Genomic DNA, 17,913 nt, shown 5'->3' on the forward strand with positions numbered 1-17,913 from the left:
CGAGACCATGGTGTTATGGACGTATTCCACCCAAGGCAGGTGAACCGACAAAGACGAAAGGACGATGGAGACACACGCAACGTAGAGTTGCCTCCAGGTCCTTGGTTCATGTGCTCAGTTTTTCCGTTGGACTGCGGGTGGCAACCTGACGATAAAAATCATGTGGACTGTACGTATGAATTTTGTAAACGTGGAGTTATAGATAACAGTGCACAGTAAAGTAAAAATATATTGGATGCTGTGCAAAAAAAGAACAAAATGTTGATGTAAACCACTGGTGGGCAAACTACGACCAGCGGGGCCGGATCCGGCACATTTGTCTTTTTAATGTTGCACACTGACTTAATGTTGCAGAGCAGGGGCTTGCGGGAGGAGGTGAGACAGAGGTAGAGATCTTGTCTACCACCTACGGACCTCTGTCAAACAGAAATTCCCGAACCCAGTTAAAAAAACGTATGCATTAAATTTTCTACTACTATATTTACATTAACAATCGATTCATAACAATGGAAGTTCCGGAAGCCCGCAGCAGCGCCAACTCAAGCAACTCCACTCGATACGATGGAATAACTGTGTCCGCGCTGCTGTCTTTGATTATTGGATCCAAAATGGCGACATATAAGTGCCTCTTTATTGCAGTGAGTTTGACTGGAATTGCGAAAGTTTTTTTTTATTTTATTCATTTACATTTACGTCCTGTAGATCATGGCATCCTTACGAAGATGAATGGTAATGACCGTGGAAGAGAAAGTGAAATGCACTCGATTATGTGAAGCGGGTTACAAACATTGAGGAGACGCTTCGATTCGGAAAGATTCAAATCTAAGACTTTGAAAAACAAGGAAGCGATTCTTTCTCCGGCCGATTCGGGCAATTTCCCTGCTCAGACGGACAGTCGAGTCAATGAACATTTCCTAGAATGGTTTGACTGTTACCGTGGTAAAAACCTTCCACAAACTGGACATGTAACGGAGTTATTTCCCACAAAAGGAAATTCTGTTGTAAGGAAAGATTGGACACCGCAAATATGATGCCTTACTAGAAAATACTTAATATATCTCTCTACTTCTACTGGTCAGATCACAACCCATCTGCAGGAATGCACTGGCTAAGATGGGTGATCAGCAACACTTCTCATTTAAAAAAAAAAAAAAGTATGATCAGAAAAGATAAGAAAACCTTTATTTGTCAAGTCAAGTCAACAGTATTTATAGAGCACTTTCAAACAGCCATCACTGCATACAAAGTGCTCTACATAGAGCAATTTAACATGCACAATAAACAGTAAGACAAATCGGTAATAAAGGCGGTATATACAAGAATACAAGTGAGTCTTGAGGAGGGCTTTGAAGATGGGCAGCGAGGTGGCTTGCCGAATGTTCAGTGGGAGGTCATTCCAGAGAGAGGGACCGGCAACAGAAAAGGCTCGATCCCCTGTGAGCCTCAGTTTAGTTCTTGGTACTTCTAATAATGTCTGGTCCAGAGACCTGAGGTGCAGGTGTGGAGGTGCGGATGAGCTCAGAGAGGTAAGGTGGCGCGAGATTATTCAGAGATTTGAAAACAAATAAGGGGATCTTGAAAATAACTCTAAAATGAATGGGGAGCCAGTGAAGGGATGCCAGAATAGGAGTTATGTGCTCCCTCTTACGAGTACCAGTCAAGAGGCGAGCAGCGGCATTCTGGACCAGCTGAAGGCGCTTAATGGAGGACTGGCTGACTCCAAAGTAAAGGGCATTGCAGTAATCGAGCCGGGATGTGACAAAGCCATGAATTACTGTCTCAAAGTGTTCATGTGAGAGGAGAGGTGTTATTTTGGCCAGCTGTCTAAGGTGAAAGAATCTGGATTTAACAATGGCACCAATTTGCCGATCGAGTTTGAAATCACTGTCCAGTTTATGGCCCATGTTTGAGACTGTTGACTTAAGATAAGGAGACAAGGGGCCCAAGTCTACAGGATGGAATGTACAAGGGCCACTGGGACCAAACAATATCACTTCTGTCTTCTTTTTGTGCCATCCTGGTTTTGATTTCTTCCAGACAGGATAGGAGTGGCCTTAATGAGAAGGCGTCTTTCTTGCTCAGTGGGACATAGACCTGGCAGTCTTCTGCATAGCAGTGGAAGGCAGAAACCATGTTTCCTTAAGATGGAACCCAATGGGAGCAGATACGGCGAGAACAGCAGAGGCCCCAGAATTGAGCCCTGTGGAACATCACATGACAGGGGAGCAGTGCGTGACTCAGAGCAGCCAAGGCTGACACAAAAGGTTCTGTCAGCTCGATAGGACCTAAACCAATCAAGAGCACTCCCACCAAGTGCTGCAAACGAGTCAGCAGAATACTGTGATACACTGTATCAAATGATGCAGTTAAGTCTAAGTTATTTGTCTCACAATGGAGACATTTGCAATTTACAGCAGCAAAATATGGAGGGATACTTTCTCATACTTTCATGCTTTTGTTCTGTTGATGTTTGATATGGACTGTAAACAAATGCAGTTTTTTATATGTACTCTACTACTTGTGCTGTGTCATGATATCAGGTAGAACGCCACCAAAGTCTGATTGAAAGTGGACTAAGTCCTGGGAACCAATTCTTGATTTGGACACTAGATGACGACAGAGACCATTGAATGAGTCATGATGCCAACACTATAATAGAAAATTCTATCCTTTTACTGTAAGGTATTTTTTTACATACCAAAGTCAGTGCTTCTAAAAACGAACCTTCACAAATGCCTTAAAAAGATTGGATAATGGCAGGAGAACATGAAATGCTCGGAATACATTTTGTAAATAATACTTTAATTTCCTTTTTCTTTCTTTTTGAAATGATGTGATGAAGTTAATATGATATTACTCAGTTGTAACAGGATGCTTTTCACAGATTTGTGTAGTAAGAAATAACCTGTGTATGTTAATTTCCTCTCAAACAATGTCACATGCACGCGAGTGGGCACACAGACACACACACGTGCACATGAACGTGTGTGTATTGTACAATATTCATTTATTTTTTGCAAATGTTGAAATTGTAGATGGATACGAAAAACTACATAGTGTTTACCATCAAAATTGCGTTTTCAGAATTTTTTGTTTGCTTTAGAAGAAAAGTACTCTTTATGTATTTGAGCTGTCATAAAAGCAGAAAATATTGGTGTCAAAGTTGATATTTTCCCTAAACTCAGAAAATCCCTCGATTTCTTTTATTTCCCTCCACCCCCAGATTATCCGTTAAACTTGTCGAGGCTCACCAGGTATGGGCACTTGACTCTATTTTGCCGGTCCGTCCTCCGTCTGCTACCTGGGTACTCCTCAGTCCTTATTCATATAATAATAGTAGCACACCATGACTGTCTTCACCTGTAATGTAGGAATCTGAACATCGCCAAATGTACCAAAACGGCAGTCACCCAAATTAATGTTGACACATTTACATCACTCTTCAGCTCACGTCAACCTCTGAAAATATTTGAATGATCGCCAAGTATGAAGGATTGTATTTATTTATTTATTTATTTATTCGGGATTTTGGGCTGTTTTCCACTCCAAAGTGTCACGTCCCGTGTTTGCCAGCAGGGGGCGGGCTCTCTCTCCACCGCCTGCACACCTGTTACTCATTTGTAAGTGATTACTATGCCTTTATTGGGACGCTCTGGCAGTCTACTCACTGCCGGAGAATTCCACGCCGCGCCAATACTCTCTCGCTCAAATTCCTATTCAGATTATTCGTTGCCTCTTAAGCTTCGCCGCGGCCCAGACCCCCCCCCCCCCCCCCCCCCCAGGTTCCTTGTGGCTGTTATTACGCGCCATTGTTCCTCTTGCGTATGACATTTTTATATTGACTAATCAGACCTTCCTTGCCATTTGTTTTCCGCAAGCGTTTTCTGTTGTTTGCGTTATTCTATTCCTGGTCCTTATTTTGACCAGCGTTTTTTGTTATCCTCCCTGTGGGGTATTTTGTGTTCGTTATTAAAGACTCCTTTTGTTATCTGACAAAATCTCTTTTTGTGTCTGCTACTTCGGGGATCCACTTCCTTATTTTGTTGTGCACAAAGTGATCATTCTATCGCTTCGGGCACAACGTGACACAAAGCTTCTGTACTTCATGAGAGAAATGTGTCGTCCATAATATTAAAAACACATGGAATGTCTTGCTACACTTTGAAAAATGTGCGGGACTTTCACATGCAAACATGGCGTCACAGCGGTCTACACAAGGACTGCATGACTTAGGCTGCTCGGGCAAGGGGATAGTTGGTCACTGCCGAGCCGAGATATTTAAAGGTGGAGACAAAGTGGACAGGGTTGCCATCAAATATAAAAGAGGGTGGGTCAGGTCCATCACCAACATGCATCAATTCTGTCTTGGGCGATCTTATCATTAGGACTAATAGCTTTTTGGAGTCCTTATTGAACACTGAGAGCCTCACGAAGCTGATCGGCAGTCTCGCTAAACAGGACGGTGTCATCAGCATACTCGAGGTCCTTGAGAATGCAGTTGGCAAGTGGCACTCCAGGAATCCGCTCACAGACTCTTGACATCAGGTGTTCAATGACGCAGTTAAAGAGCCCTGGAGCGGCAACACATCCCTGCCTTACCCCGCCGTTGATGGGGAACCATTCGGAGTCTTGGCCATTCACCCATACACAGAGTGGACCGATTTTGAAGAGTACTCTCTGGGGATATCAATTCCTGTCATGTAGTGGTAGACCTCCACGGTCGCTTTTGATGAAGCGTTTACCACTCATCTGCTCTGATTGTCCAGGGGAGTGTCCAGGGTTTGCCAAAGGCTGGCTGACGAAAACAAAAATATAGTTGAAAGCAAATAATTCAAGTTTCTGGAAACCACAGTCTACCAGGACATGAAGTGGGAAGTCAACGCCATCTCCATCCGGAAAAGGGCCCAGCAGAGGATGTACTTCCTGAGGCTGCTGAGGAATCATGGCCTGCCACAGGAGGTGCTACGTCAGTTCTACCCGGCAGTCATCGAATCAATCCTGTGTTCTTCCATCCCGGTTTGGTTTAGGGCCGCCACAAAAAAGAACAAAATCCGACTTCAACGGACAGTTAGGACGGCGGAAAAAATCATTGGCACTGTGAAAAAAGTGTGAAAAACAATTGTTAACAGCACTGCGATTTATTAATTTTGTATTTATATTGCACTTAATTGAACGGTTTTTTTTCTTCTTTCTTCTTTCTACCCACATTCTTGCTACTGGAGGCTGTAAATTTCCCCAGTGTGGGACAAATAAAGGCACAACCGGCAGGTCGCATCCTCTGCCCTACATATCCGGTGTAGCCAGTGGCGGAGCAGGGGGTGGTGGCCGCTGCGGAAGCGGATGAGGTTCGTCCGATCCTCCTTTGGAAGGGCCGACTTCTCGTCAAGTTTGAGAGGCGCCATGTGGACGGCGCGTAGTCGGGGATGTGAGAGCTCCAGAGGACGGCCATCGCGCCGGATGACCGCGGCTCTGGTGGAGGCATCCGGGCAGGTATCGGGCTGCTGCATCTCAGAACCCAGCTTGGCCTCATTGTCCGTGAGGTCGTTACCGGGGAGATTGCAGTGTCCAGGGACCCAGAGGAGGTGCACCCGTCCGTGCTGGCCGAGGGCCGCAAACCCCGCTCTTAGCCGGAGGATGGGATCCCCATCCTCCGGCTAGGGTTCGCGAGAGCATCAACCAGGGACCGGCTGTTGCAGATCAGCTTGGCCGAGAGCCACTCGTGCCGGTTGGTGTCGAGCCAGGTGATGGCCTCCGCCATGGCCGGCAGTTCAGCTTGGAAGGAACTACTCCGGTGACAGGTTGCCGCGTGCCATTGGTGAATGACTGTATCGCTGCGCAGTACCACCAAACCAGCACCATCGCCCTCGACGCCTCCCCGCGTGGACCCGTCAGTGTAAACAGGGCACCAGCAAGCTGTTCGTCCGTGGAGTTAGTCTTAGTCATAGCAGTCATGGCCACCAGTGGTGGCGGAGCGCAGTCCCAGGGAGGAGGGGCAGGTCTGGGAGCACCCATCTCATGCTCACACAGAAGTCCTAGCCGGGACAGGGCCGGTGTGACCTCGCCGCGCCATTTGGACCAGCGCAGGCGCTGTCGTACCGGGCTCAGCAGCAGGGTCCTTCGGGGGTTTTCAGGGGGCAGACTGAGCCAGTTATCCGCAAAGAGCAGCGCACCCGTGCGGTGACATGATGTCAACAGGGGGAGGCCAGCCTCGTGAAGAACCGCCTCCGTTGGTGTGGTCTGGAGGCGTCGCGTGATGGCCCGCGCTCCTTGGAGTTGGGCACGCTACAGCTTCTCTAGATTCGTCCGCGAGAGCCACGGCACCCAGGCAGGCGCGGCGTATTCGGCCAGGCTTCGTTGCGTTGCAATAAGGACTGTTCGGAGGTCCTGCAGGTGCCAGCTCCAGGTGGTGCCACCAACCATCCGAAGAAGGTTGAGTCTTCGGCTCATCTGCAGGCACGTTTTCACGGGTTGCAGCGCAGCCGGGTGCCTGTCAGGATGATGGGGGGTTCCCTCCCCGCCTCAGCGCCGTCCAGAGTGAAGGCTGTCACCTCACACTTCGCCACGTTGAGTCGGAGTCCAGCAGTCGTACTCCAGGCGGACACCTTGTCGACCTCGCCTTGGAGTTGGGTGGCAGCGGCGCTCTTGTCTCGGCCCCAGCAGGCCAGTTCCAGGTTGTCGGCATAGGCGAGTACCAGCGTCTTCTCGTCGAAGCGGCCAAGGAGGTTGTTGATAAAGATGACGAAGAGGAGAGGCGAGAGGACTGAACCTTGCGGCAGTCCTTCCTGGAATGCGCGGCAGCGTCCCATCGCATCGTTGATTTTCACGCAGGCGGTCCGGTTCGTCAGCCAGTCGATGACTCGAAGCGGTATGCCCAGCTGGACGAGGACCGAGACCTTCCCGTGGTGTCCTGTGAGGGTTCGCCATCTGGCGACCTGCGAACACGGTCCAACCCGCCCGCGGTGCCCTGGGAGACGCGCCGCCCCCTTTTTGCTGACCGGAGATGCCCTACCTGCTCCACACCTCCGGCTGCTACTCCTGCGAGCGGGCGATGTTGAGGTGAACCCCGGCCCCTCCATCTGCGCCGGTTGCCTCAAGACCATCCGAGTCGACTTCGTTCCGGTCGTCTGCAACGGCTGTCGGCGGAGCTTCCACAGAACCTGCAGTGGCCTGACCCGAGCACAAATGGGTCTCCCGGGCTTCACGTGCAGGGGCTGCCGTGACGGTGCTGCCTCGCCACCGCGGACAATGACGACGCAGTCGGCAATCACCTCTGAAGATACGAGAACCTGCACGGTCTGTAGAGTCCGGATTGCCAGGGGCACCACGCCCATCACCTGTGCCAGCTGCACGGCAGTGGCCCACCGCTCCTGCTCCGGGCTCCCGCGACAGTCCACTGGAGTCGATTGGCGCTGCAGATCGTGCCTGCCCAACGCTGACAATACTACCACAGACGAGGCCGGACCCTCCCGAACCGCGGAGAACGCAACGTGCCCAGCCTGCGCAAGGCGTCTCACCCACTACTCCTGCAATCACCTGTTCAACTTGAGGTGCGCGCCGTAGACACGCGGAGCTGTTGAGGTCCGACGGCGGAACAACACATGGTCCTGTCCAACCTGCCATGTACCACAACTGCCGCCCCCCTCAAGTCCCAACGTGAGGAAGAAGGCCCTGCCGTCGCTCAGGAAGCATCAACTGACGCTCCTGCAGTGGAATTGCGATTGCCTGTCCACCAAAGTTGATGGACTCGCAATGCTGGTGAAGTGGTTTGACGTGGACATTATACTCCTGCAAGAGACCAAGCTGGGGGAGGAGGACCCAACACCGTTGTTCCCCGGAATCGACTGCGTGCGACGAGACAGGCCGGGAAGCGGTACGCGCCTTCACCGCGGAGGAGGACTTCTGACGCTGCTCCGGCACGGCATTCCCTACTCGGTTGCAGCAACTCCACCCGCTGCAGCACTGGAGATCCAGCGCCTGGTGATCCCGACTGGACACCGATCCAAAGTTACTATTGTCAACGCCTACTTTCCCCCAGAGAGGTCAACGACCATCCCGGCCGGCGACCCTCAGAGCTGAGCGGACCAGCTCCTTGTGTTGGGGACCTCCATTGTCTGCGGTGACCTGAATGCACACCATGCCTCCTGGGATCCCTTCACCCGGGAGACGCAACGGGTGTGGTGCTGTACCAATGGCTGGAGACTCATGCCAAGCTGACCCTCAATGATGGCACCCCTACCAGATCTGCCCGTTTTGAGCAAGACTGCGGTCTAAGCGCCCCTGATGTTTGTTTGTTTGTTTGTTGAACATAAAACATATACAGTAATAATTTGACAGAAAATAAGGTAGACAAAAAGTAGAAAGAAAGAAATCAGTCTTCATTCAACACAGTTATTATGTTCAAAGGAGTAGGATGAAGTAAAAAACTTATCTAGTCCTAACCCGTTATGTGTTTATATCTACTAAATGATTTTTATATCAATCAGAAAAGAAAACAGTAAGAAGAAGTCTCCATTAAGGCTCATACTTTACCCTTAACCGTGTGTGTACAAAGATCTCTTATTTAGCACTTCCTTGGTTTTGTAGAGGATCCCTACGGTCTTGGCTATTTTTCTTTTTACGTTATCGATATGTGGTTTCCAACATAGTTTTGAGTCTATTACTAATCCGAGAAACTTGGTTTCATACGCTCTTTCTATTTCAATTGAGTTTACCATAATTTTAGCTTGGTGTTTGATTGGTCTTGTGCCAAAAACAATTAACTTCGATTTTTTAAAGTTAAGCGACAATTTATTTATGTCGAACCAGTTTTATAATTTGTTTAATTCGTTTTCTACGGTTGTCAGGAGCTGTTTCAGATTTATTCCAGAACAGTACAAAGTTGTATCATCAGCAAATAGGACACATTTAAATTGTTTTGAGACCTTGCAGATATCATTTATATATAAGATGAATAGTTTTGGACCAAGCACTGACCCCTGAGGAACTCCGTGGGTGATTTTCAGTTGATTCGTTTTTTTATTGTTGAGTTGCACGTACTGATATCTGTTTTCTAAATAACTTTTTAACCATTTATAAGCTAGACCTCTAATTCCATATCTTTCTAGTTTTTTTCAATAATATAGTGTGATCTATTGTGTCAAAAGCTTTTTTTAGATCTAGGAAAACCCCAACAGTAAATTCTCTGTTGTCTATATTAGTGGCTATTGCTTCCACAAACTCCATAACTGCCATTGAGGTGGTCTGTTTTTCCCTGAAGCGATGTCACCATCGTTAATGCAGATGGAGCAGAATCCTTCCGATGACCTTACACGAGTTGAGCTCGGACCACTTGCCAATCCTTACCCGGTGGAGACAGAAGACACAGATCGTGCAGTGAGAATCTTACGGCGGAACTTCCGGCGAGCCGACTGGGGCCTCTTTCGCTCTCTGGTGGAGGAGAAGCTGCTGCAGACTGGCGACGAGTTCTCGATCCCCCATCGGCTAGATTTGTTTATGGCGGCCCGACGTGAGGCAGCCGACAAGGCGGTCCCGGCGAAGGTCGTCCGCGAGAAGGCCGTCCTCTGGATGACCGACGAGCTGAAGACTCTCATCCAGGAACGCAACCGCCTCCGTCGCAACATGACCGCTAACCGAGAGGCCTGGCTTATAAAATCGAGGGAAGTTGCGAACCTTACCCGCAACCTCAAACAATCAGCATGGCGGTCGCACCTGGCGGAAGTGGCCACCACAAAGGACGCTCGGAAGACCTGGGAGGTGATCCGGGGTCTCAACGGCTCCTGCCCCTCTGAGATCGGGCGGACCCTGGTGTTCAACGGCCGCGAATGTAGGGGACACGACAAAGGCAACTGCGTTCGTGCTAGCGTACGCTGCCAAGAGCCGATGCAAGAGTGACCGGGAGACGCGACAAATACGTTGTGAACTTCGCAAGGAGCTTCAATGTCGTCGACGTGAACCACGGGACGACCTCGAACAGGACTTCACCCGCGAAGAACTACTAGCAGCTGTGAAATCACTCAAAGCCGGAAAGGCGGCGGGCCCGGATGAAGTCGAACCAGACCTCCTACGGCACCTGCCCTCACTGGCGAGCGATGGCTGCTCAACATCCTAAACCACAGCTGGCATACAGGCTGGTGCCCGCAGACCTGGCGCACCTCCATCCTAATCCCAATCCTGAAGAAGAGCAAGGATCCGCAGTCAGTGGCTAGCTACCGACCGATCGCCCTCACCTCGACAGTCGGTAAAACTCTCGAACGAATCGGGTTTCGTGGTGGCTGGAAGGACGGGGACTCTTGAGCCCCTGGCAGGCTGGCTTCCGACGGGGCCGTTCACAAAGCAGTGCCTGCGCCTGTCTCAGTTCGTCAGCGACGGTTTTCAGTCTACTTCGAGAGAGCGCACCGTGGCAACCTTTTTTCGACTACAGCCAGGCGTACAACACCGTGTGGAGAAATGGCCTCCTGAAGAAGATGCACCAGCTGTGCATACCGCCTCTGTCGTTCTGTTGGAAAATATAAAGGCTCAATTTTTCAATATAGGATCCAGCAGTGTTGGCTGTGTCAGCAGACTCCTACTCTCATATTTGCTGCTCATATCACAGACCCTTCCTGGCAGGCTTTCGATTAATTGTTTGCTGACAATGCACAGACACGTCTCTATGCTTCAATAAGCGAGCAGAGCAGCATCATCGTTGGAATGGCTTTTGATGAACTGTTTGCTGACAATGCACAGACATGTGTCTGATACTTGAATAAGCAAGTGGTGCAACATTTCATCTTTGGGATAATTTTGGAGGCTGGCACTGTTTTTTTTCAGCAGAGTTCCTCTGTTACCAAGTGAAAGGGCTCCAGCAACTTTTTTCAATTATCTGATATTCAGTGGAGTAAAGTGCATCAGGTCCATTTTCAGAGTGGCCAGCGCTGCTCAGACGGTGTCCTTCAAATCAAAAAGACATTGAAACATGTATCAAGTGCTGTTCCCGCGTGTATCGAGTTTGATGATGAGCTTCAAAGGGCTTAATCCTATCTGGACCTAGATGGTATCAAGTTATGCCTTGGCTGTTGAACTTGCCCTGAAATAAGATACAACATGTTGTGCGTTGATTCTTATCTGTTGTAGTTGTGGAATTTCATCCAGAGCCTTTTCGATTGATTGATAGATTGCGAGAATGTGCCTCACAACCAAAATTCCATGCATTTATTTTTCGCATAAGGGAAGAGCTACCGCACACATGCAAATGTTAACCCCAACACAAAAAAGCAATAGACATCCACAAAATATTGTGAACCACAATGCAGCCCCACTACTAAAAATTACAAACCAAACAGGCGATTATGAACACACTTTTGGATGGGACACACGACACAACAGGATGAGGTTGGAATCAACACTCCTGAATCCCACTGCTTTAGGACAACCCAAATAAAATGACCAAAATGAACCCAAAACTTTATAATGAGCTTTCCTAAACACACAAATGAATATTGTATCAACAAAGGAATGAATGATGGCTATGGCAAAGACTTAATTTGGCTACACTAATCAAAAGGCTGTGGTACCAAGGACACACGAAGGACTCGGGCTGACAAACATAACAAGACAACACACACGACACAGTCAAACCCAGGTACTGACTACGATCACAAAACACAGGACACATCCCCTTAACTAAAAGCAAAAGTGTGCCAAAGGTATTCTCGACCACTAGCCGCGCCTGGGAGCGATGGGATTTGAGTACCCAGGACTCTGGCTGGTGGATGGGTCCAGGGAATGGTCTCATCAGATACCGCTGGAGTAGAATAGCCTCATCAGCAATAAAGACCTCTGACTGGAGTCCAACATGGTCAGCTCCAGGTAGCAGCTAGTCCCCAGGCAGGTGCAAGGTGCCAAAGCACAGTGCTTGATCAAAATACAAGTTGGCCAGAATCCTTCCATCACTGGTTTGCCCGTAGCTCCTGACATTTATCACCCTGAAGCTTTTGTCAGCATCAACAACTTCCAAGTGAACCGATGAGTAGGTTCTCTTACAGTTGAAGAACTGGGAGCTTGAGTTGTAAGGGGCTTTGAGGACAACATGTTTGCCATCCAGTGCTCCACAGCAGAGAGGAAAATCCCACTGCTCCTCAAACCGCTCTGCGATTGACTTCCACTCCTCTGCTGTGGGAACAGCCATGAAATCATCCACAAGACAGTCCCAAATTGCCCTTCCCATATCAGGGACAATCAAAGACACAGTAGCGACCCGAGATGGAATCTGGTCACAAGTCGTGATGCTATCGCTAACATTGCTACAAAGCATGCATCAAACTCGAGAGCTGACATATAGTGAAGCAGTAGGCCGCAGCTTGCTTCAGTTTACGTCACTGATGACGTTTGAACCACTTCACTGTATCAGTCCGACCGAGTCAGCTGACTGCTTCGGGTTGACAGGCGGAGCTTTGAAACTTAGGCACGAAACTCAGTGCATTGAAGACAGCCGATTCACTGCAACATGTCCCTGATCTACACGTATTGCACGTTCGGAATAGTCGTCATTTTTTATTTGACAGTTGGACCTTTTAACCGATAGAGCCATCCAGGAAGCGTTCTACAGTGTGGGAGCATTTCGATTTGGTGCCACCGAATAAGGTAAAACCTGTTCACCTTCCAAGGATTTTACTTATACGTTTGGGAACAAATTACAAATTCATATGTAGCCGGGTCTTTGGAAAGACTGGACTGGACACAAAATAATTTTTAGGTGGGCTTTATTCACGACTGAACAATGAAAAATTGTTCAGCATTAAGATGAAAGACTGAGATGTTAACTGAATTTTAAAAGAGGTCGAAAAGGGAACTAAGAGATCAAAGAAAATCATTTAACAGATTACAGACAATTACGCCACAATAGACAACAGCAGTGGCTTGCTTAATAGGAAAACAGAAATAAAAATACATTATTTACAAGCCACAATACTTCTTAGTGCAGAACAAATAATCATTACAACCCAATGTTTTGAGATGCAGCCACACTTACTCGATATGTTCCGGTGTGTTGGGTGTGTACAAAGCACGTGGTCAAACATAAATGATCTCCCCTCTAAAGAACAGATAACACAGTTCATATAATTTACAGTAAAAAACATATTTACATCTTATAACATTGCGAACACTTACGCTGTACAGATGTTCACACGACTCACTAGTGGTAGATGTCAAACTCCAACAGAAACCACTCCAGATATTGTGCTCTACAAATACCATTCAACTAATTAATCATCTGTCCAAAATTAACACCTAACATGCGTCATGGTAAACTAGTTACCAATTACCTGAATATCGCCAGGGTTACGAGGACGATCATGGGTGTATCAAGTTGGGACAAGCAGTGGGCACAGTTCAGCGACTACCCTCCTTTACGTGCATGTCACCCTTTATGGTCTGATTCTCACACGCTGCATATGTTCCCGCGTGTTTTGATCTAGTGTGGCTCTTAAAGTGACAGTGCTACATTTGTTAAACAAGGAAGCCTTCACTACAAGCATCTAAGTAAGGTTCACCTGGTTACAATAAAACACCACTGCAATGTCACTTAACAAGTTTCCACATTAATAATTGCTATGTTGAGTTTTATGATACACAAGAAGTATGTCATATTTTTAGTAGAGCTGTCAGTTTAGCGCGTTTTTATTGGCATTAATTTAAATGAATTTTAACGGGGTTAATTTTTTTCTTGCGAGATTAACGCGGCACACGTCACAAGCGGATGTTACGTTGCTCTATAAATACACCAAAACAAAACAACAAGCGCGCTGCAGAAGTTCACGCCCATGTCTGTTTTGCCAGCCACGGCAGAACGCGACACCGAAAACGGATACTTAAAGAGTTTATGAATGGAAAGTTTACTTTTAAAAAGTTGCCCGATTGCTCCAATGACAAGACCAAAGTTATCTGTTCTTCTCTCTCTCTGTATCATACAGGTATACGATGTATGCCACTGACACGATTGTTACTTTTTTGGTACTATTTTGTGTGAAAGGTTAGAGTGTTCTGCGTCCATATAAATAGAGCGGGTGGAGCTCTCTGTTTGTCTGACAGTGGTAGCGACCTAGCGAAAATAAAACGTCTACAGCAGGGGTCACCAACGCGGTGCCCGCGGGCACCAGGTCGCCCGTAAGGACTAGATGAGTCGCCCGCAGGCCTGTTCTAAAAATAGATCAAATAGCAGCACTTACCAGTGAGCTGCCTCTATTTTTTATTTATTTATTTTTTTTGCTATTGTTGTTTAAATCAGACTTGCATGTAACTTACAAATGACAACATATATATAAAAACACTTAAAATTTAAAATGTTTTTTGTGTTTAATATAAATGAACTCTGACCTAGTATAGTTCATAGCGTTTGTTGCTCTCATACAAACAAGCTAGCAGACGCAACGAAACTGAGGAGAAGAGTTACCCCAAAAAATGGCAGAAAAAAGAAAGAAAACATATCATTTTCACGACGAATGGGAGGGAGAGTTTTTTTTTACCACTGTGAAAGGATCCTGCGTGTGTCTCATTTGCGGGGCAACTGTGGCGGTAGCAAAGCGGCACAATGTGGAGAGACATTTCACTACATGTCACACAAGTTACCACGCTAACTACCCACCGGGCAGCGCACTGCGAGCAGAGAAAGCCCGTGAGTTAAAGGCTGCTTTGTGCAAACGGCAGTCTTTTTTCACTAGACCGGTTAAAAACTCCCAAAAAGCAACCGAAGCCTCGTTTAGAGCTACGCAATTCTTGATTAAGAAAAAGAAGGCATTTACAGACGGGGATGTTGTCAAAGAAGTAATGATGATAATTGCTAAAACTGTGCTTGAAGACGAGAAGTATGGAACCGATGTACTCTCCAGTCTCTGCAATGTTCAACTCGGGGCAACTACAATCGTAAGAAGAGTGTCGATGATGTCTGGGAACTTGGCCGACCAGCTGGACCGTGATCTGGTGAGGTGCCGGTGGTTCAGCATCCAGTGTGACGAGTCGGTGGACGGCAGCAGTACGGCTCAGCTGATGGTCTTTATCCGGATGGTGTTTGATGATTTCTCCACAAAAGAAGAACTTCTGACACTACTGCCCCTGAAGACAACTACGAGAGGAGTTGACATTTATGACGCAGTGAAGGAGTTTTTGGTGGAAAAAAAGGTGCCGCTGGAAAAGCTGGTATCAGTGACTACGGATGGAGCTCCTGCTATGATTGGTCGACACACAGGATTCGTTGCTCACTGTAAAGCTGACCCAGAGTTCCCAAACTTTCTGCAGTACCACTGCATCATACACCAGCAGGCCTTATGTGCAAAAGTGATCTGCTTTGAGCACGTAATGACACCCGTCGTGAAGATCATAAACAGCATCCGCTCCAGAGCTAAACAGCACAGAACATTCAAGGTACTTTTGGAGGACCTGTCAGCTGAATATGGTGACCTGTTACTGCACACAGAAATCCGATGGCTTAGCAGGGGACGAATTTTGCAACGTTTTTTGTCACTTTTGGGTGAAATCAAAGAGTTCATGCAGTCCAGGGGTGAGGACACCGTGCTGCTGGAGGACACTGAGTGGATACTTGACCTTGCATTTTTAACGGACATTACTGGGAAACTGAACAGTTTGAACTGTGAGCTGCAAGGCAAAGGTAAGACTGTCGCCGATATGATAAGTGCTTTAAATGCATTTAAAGCTAAGATGAGCCTTTTCTCTGTGCATTTACAGAGAAAAAAAGTGCTGCACTTTCCCTCTGTGCAGATGGTGCTGAAAGACAATGCTTCTGCATCTGAGGCTTTTGACAAAGTTGCAGAAAAGTACTCTCAGGTCATAAACAGAGTTGGTCAAGAGTTTGAGAACAGGTTTTGTGACCTGGATCAGCTTGAGCCATGTGTGTCGTTCATTTCTAACCCTTTCATGAACGTGGACATATCATGTATTGCTGAGCAGTTAAGTGCAACATTCAGCCTGGATGCTGAACAGGTGGAGATTGAAATTGTAACACTGCAAAATGACCTCCACCTCAAAGCCCATCAGGCTGCACCAAACTTTTGGTGCCTTCTTGACACAGAAAAGTACAGTGGTGTATGCGCAGCAGCTATGAAGGTTGCAAGCCTGTTTGGTTCAACTTATCTTTGTGAATCAGCCTTTTCTGACATGACCTTCATCAAAAACAAACACAGAACACGCCTCACTGATGCACATCTGCAAGACTCACTCAGAGTTGCAGTGTCAAGTTACACACCAGAGTACAACACACTGGTTAACAGCATGCAATGCCAGGCTTCCCACTAATTGACATAGAAACAGATAAAAGATTTGGTGTCCAGTTCAAAGTGTGACATGATTTATTTAAAAATTTGAGAGTTGATTTTTGTATTTTACATGAGTTATTATTTGTACAAACATGGTGCAAAGTAATTCATGATTTGTTAAAAAATGTTAGTGGCTAGCTAGTTAAAATGGGATATTGTGATTTCATAATACTGTTGTAGAAGTGATCATTTTCAAATGTTTGAAAAATATAAAAATAAAGTGTTGCATATTGATATTTATCTGTTTCTATATATTTGTTGTGAGAAATCATTAACATGATCAGTGTTTTCACAAAGATAAATATCATTAATTATTAATAATAACATAGAGTTAAAGGTAAATTGAGCAAATTGGCCATTTCTGGCAAATTATTTAAGTGTGTATCAAACTGGTAGCCCTTCACATTAATCAGTGCCCAAGAAGTAGCTCTTGGTTTCAAAAAGGTTGGTGACCCCTGGTCTACAGTGTTGTCATCGAACCAAGTGTAGTCATTCGAAATGAGGTCTACACAAAAACTGTAGAGAGACAAGAAGGACCAACACAATCAACATAGCCCGACTGTGTTAGGGGGAGTGACCCCCCCCCTTTCAGAATGGTTTGCCCCAGCAGAACGAGGGAAGTGCGTGCGCTTTTTTGTACGGCGGGCAGTTTTGAATACAGCGGCACATAATGAACACTGGTGTCCGGTGTCTCGTTATTCTTCAACAAACGTACAGAAACAGACTGCTGTGTTCAAAGTAAACTTGAGAAAAACGAAGTGGTTTAAATCTACTATAGGCTGAGTACTAGTTTACCTTAGATGTGCACTTTATAATGTTATATTGCTCTGTTTTGATGTTATAAAAAAAGCTGTTAAAGCAGCTGTTGTGTGACAAAATATTGTTTTCACTGTTGTTGATGGACAGTAATATTGTGTGAGAGATTGTGTGAAAAACTCCTCCAAGTGAAAAATGTTCATGTAAAATTGAAAATCGAAATTGTTATTTCAGTAAATATTTGCATTTGGCATGTAGAAAACTGATTCATGATTCCATGTTGATGAGAGCATTAAAATGGGGGAAAAGTAGGACAAAAAATGTAAAAGGAAATTCAGAAACAATAGAAAATGTGTGAATAATCACGATTAATTTTTTAGTCCATTTGAGTTAATTATGACAGTTGCATTTTTAATTAGAATAAATATTTTAATCGTTTGACAGCTGTAATTTTTAGTGGTTCTTTTGGATGAATCCAAAAGCACAATTATCCCTACTGACACTAGAGGTCAACCAAGGGTACTGAATGAAGCTTCGGGTAGTGAACCATTTAATGAGACAGTGGTTCAAAAAAGGCTCAGAGCTTCAGAAGGCCTCATTTTGCCATCACTGAGGATACACCCGACAAACTGTCTGAACAAAACACAGAGAAAACGAAATCCAGAACAAACAAAGTCTTGAAAACAACAAGAATCCAAAGCAACAAACAACAACCCATGGCAGATGCAAAAACAAGGTGAAATCAATCCAAAGAAATCCATGGCAGTAAGGTACAAGAACACTAACCAACAAAAGCAGTGACAGCAACAAAAGTAATGACCCAAGACTGAGTGGTCGGACCGGGAGTCCT

The sequence above is a fragment of the Hippocampus zosterae genome, chromosome 14, assembly GCF_025434085.1.
Source record: "Hippocampus zosterae strain Florida chromosome 14, ASM2543408v3, whole genome shotgun sequence".
NCBI lineage: Eukaryota > Metazoa > Chordata > Actinopteri > Syngnathiformes > Syngnathidae > Hippocampus > Hippocampus zosterae.